A 9,381-nucleotide genomic window follows, 5' to 3' on the forward strand; every position below is an offset into this window, starting at 1 on the left:
AATACCATAAAATTCACCTATTTAAGTGTACAATTCATTTTTAGTATATTCACAGAGCTGTGCAACCATTATTATAGTATATTCTGTCACCCCCAAACAAAATCCTCTATCCATTAGCAGAAATTCTCCATTTCTCATTTCCTTCTGTCCCTACAACCACTAATCTAATTTCTATCTGTATAGATTTGTCTATTCTGGACATTTCATATAATGGGATCATATAACCTGTGTTTTTACTGTGACTTTCACTTAGTATAATGTTTCTTTCACTTAGTAAAATATTTTCAATGTTTATTTATGTTGTGGTAGGTATCAGTACTTCATTTTATTTTATTGCCAAGTCTACTAAATTTTAAGTTCTCTGAAGACAAGTTTCATCTTTTAAGCGTAAGACCTAGCATAGAATCTAGAAGCCATTAATGTCTAATGTATTTATTAAATAGATAAATGCATAATTCTAAGTCCATTTTCAAATCTGTCCTCACAGTCCTTTCAAAAAGTTTATCTAACCATGTCTCCACCCCAAGTTTTTATTTCAAAAAAGTTTGAGGAATGTTTGGATAAAAATTAAGGTATTCTGAATATACATTATTCTTAAGTTATCTTCACAGTAGGAATAGTATACTAGCCACAACCACCTCCTTCATAACTTATATCATCATTAGGGTTTTCTGGCCTATAACTCAGGCATTTAATCAAGTTCAGTCATGACCAGGGCAAGATTGGAACAAATAAGAGTTCTTAGCTGGATTCTAGAGTCTCTTTTATTTTCCTGAAAGGGTTGGCCTTGGTCACCAAACTAATATAATTATTTAATTCTTGTGGAACTCTGCTCTGATTTAGCACCATCCCCCCCCCCCCCCGACAGCACTAAGTATTTCCTCTTTCAATCCTTTCCATTTCTTTAAACCAAATGGAATTAGGTCAAGGCTGGGGCACCGACATTCCTTCCAGTGTTCTGTCAAGAATAAGGTCAAGCTTTGTAGGTTCCTTTCTTTTTATCTCTGTCGAGTCAATATTTGGGAAGCAGAGAGTTTTCTAAGACTTCTAAAATATACTGTCCTGGTTTGCCCCAAACCCTGCACTCTCAAGAGAAAACACAAATACACAGAGGGTTAGGAAGCCTTACACCTCAATATCTAAGAATAATTTAAGAAGACTTCAGTTTGAAGAAAGAGGAATAGGATAAATAATTTCCTCTAACTTGCCTGTCTGTGATTCTAAAGTATTTCAGGTCCTAAAATAAGATAGTAAAATGTGTGGAAGATAGTGATAGGATAGGTATAAATTGAGAGATATTAAAAACTAAATTCATATCCATTTGTGGACTGTAGTTTCCATCCATGTTTATGATTTCAAAAACAAGGATTTAATTTTTAAAATGAGTTTAATGGCCTTGAATTGTTTTTGAACAGCTGGAAATCTTTTACAGTAACATCAAAGGTGATTACTCCTTCATGGCAAGAGATCAGGGGGTTTGTGTGCCTTGGATTGATGTTAGCTCAAACATTTTTTTTCTGAACACACACACAGTATTTTTTAAAATAAATCTTTTATTCTGAATTCGAGAGCTCTGAAAGAGCTTTAAATGCCCCCCTGCAGGGGAGCTCAAATCCAACAATGCAAACATCTGACTTTATATATCCTTATGTTTCTTCCTCAAAAAGATGAGAAGGACACAGGGGAAGGTTTGCCTATTTTTATCCATGAAACAAGGTCACTAAATATGTTATGTCAATTAAATCAAATTCCTATCTTTTAAAAATGTTTCTGTGTAATCTGTTAGGTTTTTTTGTTTTTTTTTTTGTTTTTTTTTTTTTTTTGCTACAATTTAAGAGCGATTTGGGTTCTGTAACTATTATTTTCCTAGTTGGTTATCAGAGTCTGAATTTTGGTTGACATTTCTGAGATAAATATAGCTGCTGGAGCACTAGCATTCTGATTTCAAAATCTGACTACATTAGAAGAAAATTAACCTTTTCGAAAAGCCGCTTTTCTAAGGAATGACTTTAATCAAATGAGCTTTAAATGTTGTACCTGCAGTTAGAATTTTTAGAGGGATTGCAACTCCCTAGTGATCTACTTTTTTGAAGGAGAAAAAAAAAATCAAATAACCTATGGGAAAATAACTATGAAAATCGTAAGGAAGATCCCAATGAAACTAAATTTTGTAGCTGAAATGGTTTTTTAAAGTAACATCAGGTTCAGCAATCAAAGTAGAAAGTGACTTTATTATAAGTAGTTTTGATAGTTTCAAAGAAAAATATCAGGTTGTATTAATATCCAGTAAATTGTATGTTTTCTGTTGGAATCCTCCATGATACACTTATTTATCCATGTATTTCGTATTTGACAGATACTTTCACTGTGCTGAACAGGAACACTGAAGGTAGGGAGCTGTTGTGGAGAAGTGCCAGATCTATTGTACATAACAGATTGTTAAAATATTAAATACTTCATATATATATTAAACATTTGAACGAAAATTATAGTGCACATGATTTTTAGTCTACCAACACAAGTACACAAGACATATTTTTCCTCTTCTTTTAACTTTCTCTAAATTGGCTTAATTGGATATCAAAGTGCTGATCCCACCAGTTAGTGGAAAATTTCACCCCAGGAATTCTTGGGGGTTCCTTCTCACTCTGGGATTAGGTTGCAGTGTTGGGATCTGTTGTGGATTAAATTGTTTGTCCCCAAAAGATATGTTGAAATCCTAACCTGCAGAACCTCGGAATGTGACCTTACTTGGAAATGGGGTCATTGCAGATATAATTAGTTAAGATGAGGTATGGGAGTCAGATGGGTCATTAATCCAATATGACTGGTGTCCTTATAAGAAGAGCAGAGAGACTCTACACAGGGAGACGACAGCATATGATGATGGAGGCAGAGACTGGAATGATGGGCTACAAACTAAGGAACACCAAGGATGCCAGTGCCACCAGAAATGAAAAGAGGCAAGGAATGATTCTCCCCTATAGGTTTCAGGGGGAGCCTGGCCCTGCCAGCACCTTGATTTTGGACTTCTAGCCTCCAGGACTTTAAGACAATAAAGATCTATTTCAAGTCACCTGGGATGTAGTATTATGTTAGGAATTGATACAGGACCTTATACCATACAGGGTGTTGATGTAGATGGCAGAGCATCTGGTCTCTTGTCTTCTGGACACACAGATCAATGCTGAGCAGGCCACTGTCCCTGTTCACACGATCCCTCAGGCCTGGTAGATCCTGTTTGTATATCATGCTTGGGATCCAGGTACTGTTTAGGAAGCAGGAACCTCTGACCTCTTCACCTGGTACATCAAGTGGCTACCAGTAAGGTTTGACTCACCTTGGGGGCATTGCCTTAGAGGAGTAAGATTTCTTTACTTTCTCTTCTAGCCCGCGGAGATTTTTAATATTTTAGAAGGTAGCCTCCTTCTCCTGCCTGCTTTTCTAGACTACAGTTTCTTCTTTCAAAATTGTGTCCTCTTTACCTTTTCCTCCATCCTTATAAATTTTCTGAAAGAATTAGGCCTTTGAAAAACATCAGAGATTGGAGTCTTCCTCTGTCTCCATACTCCAAACCTCTGCCCCTCCTTGGGCAATGAAACCAAACAGTGGAGAAGAGCCTGATACAGGTAGACGGGGAAGGAAAAAGTGGAAAATATAAATAGGAAAGGTTTATAAGATATTCTCTCAAATTCCTATCCAGCCACAAAATAATTAACAAGGCTACATTAAATTATCCAATGGATTTTTAAACAATTTACTACGTCTCCTTATGTCCTGACAGTAAATTAAACATAGCAGACTGAGGTTGAAAGAAGGAGATCAAGAGTGGTGTTTACTGCAATGTTTCAGTCTCTCCAAAATTCCGCTTTAGGAAATTTTTGCATGAATAATTGACTGACTCAATCATATCCATTACTGATCACCAAATGACAAGTATATTGATTTTTAAGACAAGTGAAATAAACAGACACAACAAATTACCAGCCAGTTATCTTGACCTTCTTAAATCAGTGATTGCAAACCTGGCTCAGACAGTGAGGCTCGTTTTAAAAATACACACCCAGGCTTCTCTCCTGGACCTTGCCATCTGGAGTAAGTTCAGGGAATGTATAGTTTTTAAAAATCCCTGGATGATTTTGGGGGAAGTGCTAATCTAAAAGATGAAATTAAGCTAATAATCTGAACAGTGACTACTAATATGTGTGTATTCTAAATGAACTCATGAATGTAGTGTTTTTGGATACTGTCTTCTATCACTTCTGTAACCTTTGTCCTAGCAAAATTAATTCCATAGGTTATACTACCCATCTTTATTTTGAAATCTACAATTGATATGGAAAGGAATTCATTAGCTTCCTGGACATAAACATTTACTACTGTCCCAACCGGCTGGTAGGAAGATTTCTTGCCATTTGATAAAAAGAAAAGCTGAGCCTATTTCTAAGTGACACCAAAAGTTAGTCAATTACCAGGACATTCCCAAATCTCCTGTAGTAAAGTAAGCTTAAATGTGTCCTTCCATATTACCCCAGGCCTTTGAGTGCCTATTTAGTTCTCAATTGACACTGTCTAGTCCTCTTAATTTAACACTGTGATCACTTCTGAAACTAACGATCAAAGTATTCTAAATTAATTATGCTGTTTGTTGATAGAAATGACTCATTTCCAATGGAAACTTGCCTTTAAAATACCTGTGTCAGTACTAGAGTGTCACCAGCTTTAGCAGTTATTGTGGGTGTGCACATGAGTGTGTGTGTGTGTGTGTGTGTGTGTGTGTGTGTGTGTGTGTGTAGCAAGTTGTGCCTGTTAAGCTCCTTTTCCCATTCTTGGCTAAGATGTATGCCAATCAGGAATGACAATACACCAGTACCATGATGAAACTTGACAAGATCAGGTAAATTGCTTAACTATGTGTGTCTAGTAAATTTAGAACACACAGTTGATCTGGTAGATTTTGGAAGACATAAAGTCTATCCCGGTGCTAAAATTCTGGATATTCACTGGATAATTCAGTTAAGATAAAAATATACACATGGAGAAGCACCTAACAAAAAGACACTGTCTAGTTAATTATAGAACAAGAAGGAGTCTTTGTTGAGGGACTTGATACAGAGCCCAGCCCAGAAAGCCTAAGTGCTGGTGGAAAAGGCTTCCAGGAAAGCAAGGAAAGGAATGCTAACCAACCTAACCTACTGGGGCTTATCACTTCTCCAGAAGTTGTGGTATTTAGAATTGTTTGTGTAAGAAGTAATAAAAACCTGGCAGGCTGGTACCTGTTAAGCTGCTGACATACGTTGTCCATGCAGCTTGCAAATTGGCTCTGCGTTCCTTCATGCGAGGGCGAGTAGTTACACAGCCCTCGTGCCAGCAAAACAAAGTAAAGCTTGACAAAAAACTCATCTCTAACCTCTGTGCCACCTCCTTTTCTCCCAATTCCTGACCAAGGGTGGTACAGCTTGCATTTGGAGGCATATGCTGCCTTTGGGAAGACGTCAGCTTGATGCTTTTAATTGTTTTGCTGGTCTCTTCTCATATAGCTGTTTTTCTATACACATGATTTCTGGCTAAGTAGCTTCTTTGAGTTGGTGTCCTTTTCTATGTTAACTGAAATCTCTGTCCTTTGTTCTTCACTGGTCCTCGAAGACTCAACATCTGGTTACTTTGATGTGATTCAGTTGTAAACAGAGTGCATTTGAGAGGAGAGGAGCAAAATGGTCCCAAAAAGTAATTCTGAGAAGGTTGCTTAAGGTGAATATTTGCCACAGATACTGCTCTTCTCCATGCAAGTACTTTAGGGAGTATTGGGTTCTAGCTTGGTTTGGAGTCTGTTTAAATGTTTCCATTCAGTTTATTAGGTTTTTAATAGTAGGTTTATTCTGAAATGATTTGCTGAACAAAATTAAAACAGCAACAACCTGCTCAGTAAAGAGATGAATATGTTTTCAGCAAATCAGTGCCACTCATTCTGGCTTTTACTGTATAGTTTGTGAATAGGGGGCTGGTGGAAAGTGTAAAGCAGGTTGACAGCATTGTGTAGGTGGTGCACTGACAAGCCGAGGGTAGACCATTTATACAGTTGTCTTTGAGTAATGACAAAGCAATTCACCTTGTGACTTGGGAAATTGAATCTCATAGGAGGAGCTTTCCAGAATTAGATTCATCCATAAGGGGAGCAAATCCTATGAAAATAAGAGAAGCTGGTCACCATTAAAATGCTGTAGGAAGTTATTCTCTAACATCAGAGCTGAAAGTTTCAGATGATCCTCAACTTGAACACATTTCACGTCTCATTAAATAGCATCTCCACGTAGGGCTCGTGCCAGCAACCTGGGAACTGTCTTCGACAGTTCTGTTCCTTTAGCCTTTGTAGTCAGCCCAATACCAAATGTGGTTGCATCAACCTCCAAAGGACCTTCTGAGTCTGTCAAGCCTTTTCTCTATTGCTGCCATCTCCTGCCCAGACATAACCCCTCACCTGCCCTGCTGCTTTCACATGTCCCTTCCAATCAGTTCTGTATAGAGCAGCCAACATGCTCTTTTGTGTGTGTGCATTTTTTCTTTCATCAGCGTTGTACATGAGCATAGTTTAAAAAGTCATAATTCTACAATTCATATTGTGAAGGTAAAGCTGGGCTGGGCTAACAAGATAACTCACAAGTCTAAGAATGTGAAAGAAAAGCTGGGCTGGGCTAACAAGATAACTCACAAATCTAAGCTGGGCTGGGCTAACAAGATAACTCACAAATCTAAGTATCGGAATACTGATCTGAGTTCTGCTGGACTAACTCGTAAATCTAAGTTAATCAGTGTTGGTTTGCTATTCATGTTTTGTTTTGTTTTGTTTTTTGCTAGCCAGCTGGATTTTCAAAGAGATGTATCTGGCTTTGGAATGTTGGTTTGCTTCCTCCCTGCCTCCACTTTTGTGATAATGATGCTGCTAAAGCTGTTCCATGCCTATTGGCCGAATACCCCAAGCTTGTACTTTACCCTATAAAACCTCATGTGCACGTCTTGGAGGTGCTCAGAGCTTTGGAGCAGAAGCCCCTCTGAGCCCGCCGGCGTAATACATCTGCGTACTCCAACCATCCGAGTGGTGCTTGTTTCTTGGCTGGCCTGTCGTTTCCGTAACAATATAACAACTACCCAGAAATAACAAAGAGCTGTCTCCTCCCATGCTTCATTCTCAGTCCCAGCAGTAACTATGTTCAACCCTTTTAGTTGTCCTCTATAATTTCTCTATATTTCCTCTCTATTTCTCAATTGCCTGTTTATACTGCTTTTCCTTGATTTTTCTGTTTTAGATATTATTTTCTGGCTTCTTGTCTACTATTGAAAAATGAGAATTTAAGCCTTCTTAAATTCCTCTCTGCCCCACGCCATCTTCCTAATAGAATTACATCATAATTTCGAGTTAGATCAGAATTCAGTGTTTGTATTGCTCTGAATGTCATTTTTAGTCACAGCTGAGTCATGTGGTCTACTATTATTATATTTCCTTTCCTGTCTGACTCGTTTTTCCTGTTGATAATTCCCTGTTTTTTGTTTGCCTACTTATCTATGTACATATGACTAGTCCATCCCTAATTCTCCACAAAAAAGTGGAGGCCCTAGTACCAATACATGTTCATGTTCCAGTATAGTCTGGAGTCTCAAGGCCTGCTACACAGCCATGAGGGGGTTTATTTTGCTGTCATCCTGAGGATTTCTATTGCTTCTCTTTTATGTTAGATCCTTGTTTCCTAAGAAACTAAATTGACTAAAATGATTTTGTTCTATACTCATAATTAATTGAGAGAATTAATTCTAGGTCAGAAGTCATTTTTGCTCAAAATTTTGAAGTAATTACCCCATTGTTTTCTAGCTTCTGGCATTAATATTGAGAAATCCAATAGTATGCTAGTTGTGGATACTTTATGCATGATACTCCCCCTTTGTTATTTCATGGGTCCCTTTTAAGGCCAGCGTGCCTTGGTGTGGGTTTCTTCTTGCTCCCTGCATTGGTTTTGCTCCCTATGTGTTCCTCTTCTTGCTGCTTCTTTATTTTGGTTTCTAACTCTCCTGTTAGAGGCTTTTTAGTGATCTCTGTCTTTCCATTCATATTTAAAGAAGCTGCTGGAAGCTTTGTGGGGAGGATTTGTCAACTGAGAGATTTTACTCTAGAGCAGGGTTTGGCAAACAGAGACCCATGGGCCACATCTGATCCACTGCTTGTTTTTGTATGGTGCTAAGGATGGTTTTTACAAAGTGCTAAATGTTGAATTTAAAATCATGAGGGTAATAATATTTTGTGACATACAAGACTTCTTCGTATTTTTGATTCAATTAGCTTACTGTAGAGAACGTGAATCCTAGTAGCTGAAATTCTTGTATGGAAGAAAACCAACTCACATTCCGCATGGTGGGATTGGGCTTGTGTTCATTAAGAACATTTCTGATCTTTTAATAGTCTGGATCCTAACTACTAGAAAGTCCTAGCACCAATACAACCTAGACAATTCAGGCATCATCCTCTAAAGCCTGCTTCCACCTGAACAGTTGGTAAACACAATGCTGATAGGGCTGCTCGGAAAGAATAACACTATGCCCAGAGTGGAAAAGTGCTGTACCAAGATTTGTAAGTCCCACATGGGTCCTGAGGGACATTCTGCACCAAAGAGGCAGGACAGGAGGCAGAAACAGAGCAGAGATTCATGGGAACATATGCACGCTTAGCATCTCAGGTTACTTGTATTGTCAAGGTAGGTGGAACCTCTCAAAAACGTTGATCATTTCACAACACTCTACTACTCAAACATTACCATGGATTCCTATCACATTTAGCACCAACTCCCAGCTTTTAACCTAGAAGGCATTCATGCTCTGGCCTCCTCTCTCTCTGACCTCCTCTCCTCACGGTTTACCCTTGCTCACTTGGCTCCACCCACACCAGCCTCCTCCTCACTGCTCCTTAACCTTGCTGAGCTAGTTTCCTTCTCAGAGACTTCGCATTTCCTTCTCTCTCTGTCTGGTACACTGTTTCCCAAGTCTTCAGATGACATAATTTCTTACTTATCTCCTCAGGAGACCTTTCCTAACCATCCTTTCTTAAATAGTCCCCACCCATTATCTGTCACTCTGAATCCTCCTTTCAATGAGTTTTGTCTGCTTCATCTCAGACCTATTCCTCACCTTCAAAGGGGAATATGTACTACAAAGATTGCTCCTTGCAAATTACATTTCCCAGCCTCCTTTGCCAATTGACTTCCAGTTAAGTTTAGTTATTGACAGACATTAGTCTTTTGAGTGAAGGGAGAGGAGGAAGGGAGAAGAGAATCCAGGAGATTTCTCCCCTTTTTTCTTTGGGGATAGCATCTCCAAAGATGGTTGCATCTCTTCCAT

This window comes from Camelus bactrianus, chromosome 5 (genome assembly GCF_048773025.1).
Source record: "Camelus bactrianus isolate YW-2024 breed Bactrian camel chromosome 5, ASM4877302v1, whole genome shotgun sequence".
NCBI lineage: Eukaryota > Metazoa > Chordata > Mammalia > Artiodactyla > Camelidae > Camelus > Camelus bactrianus.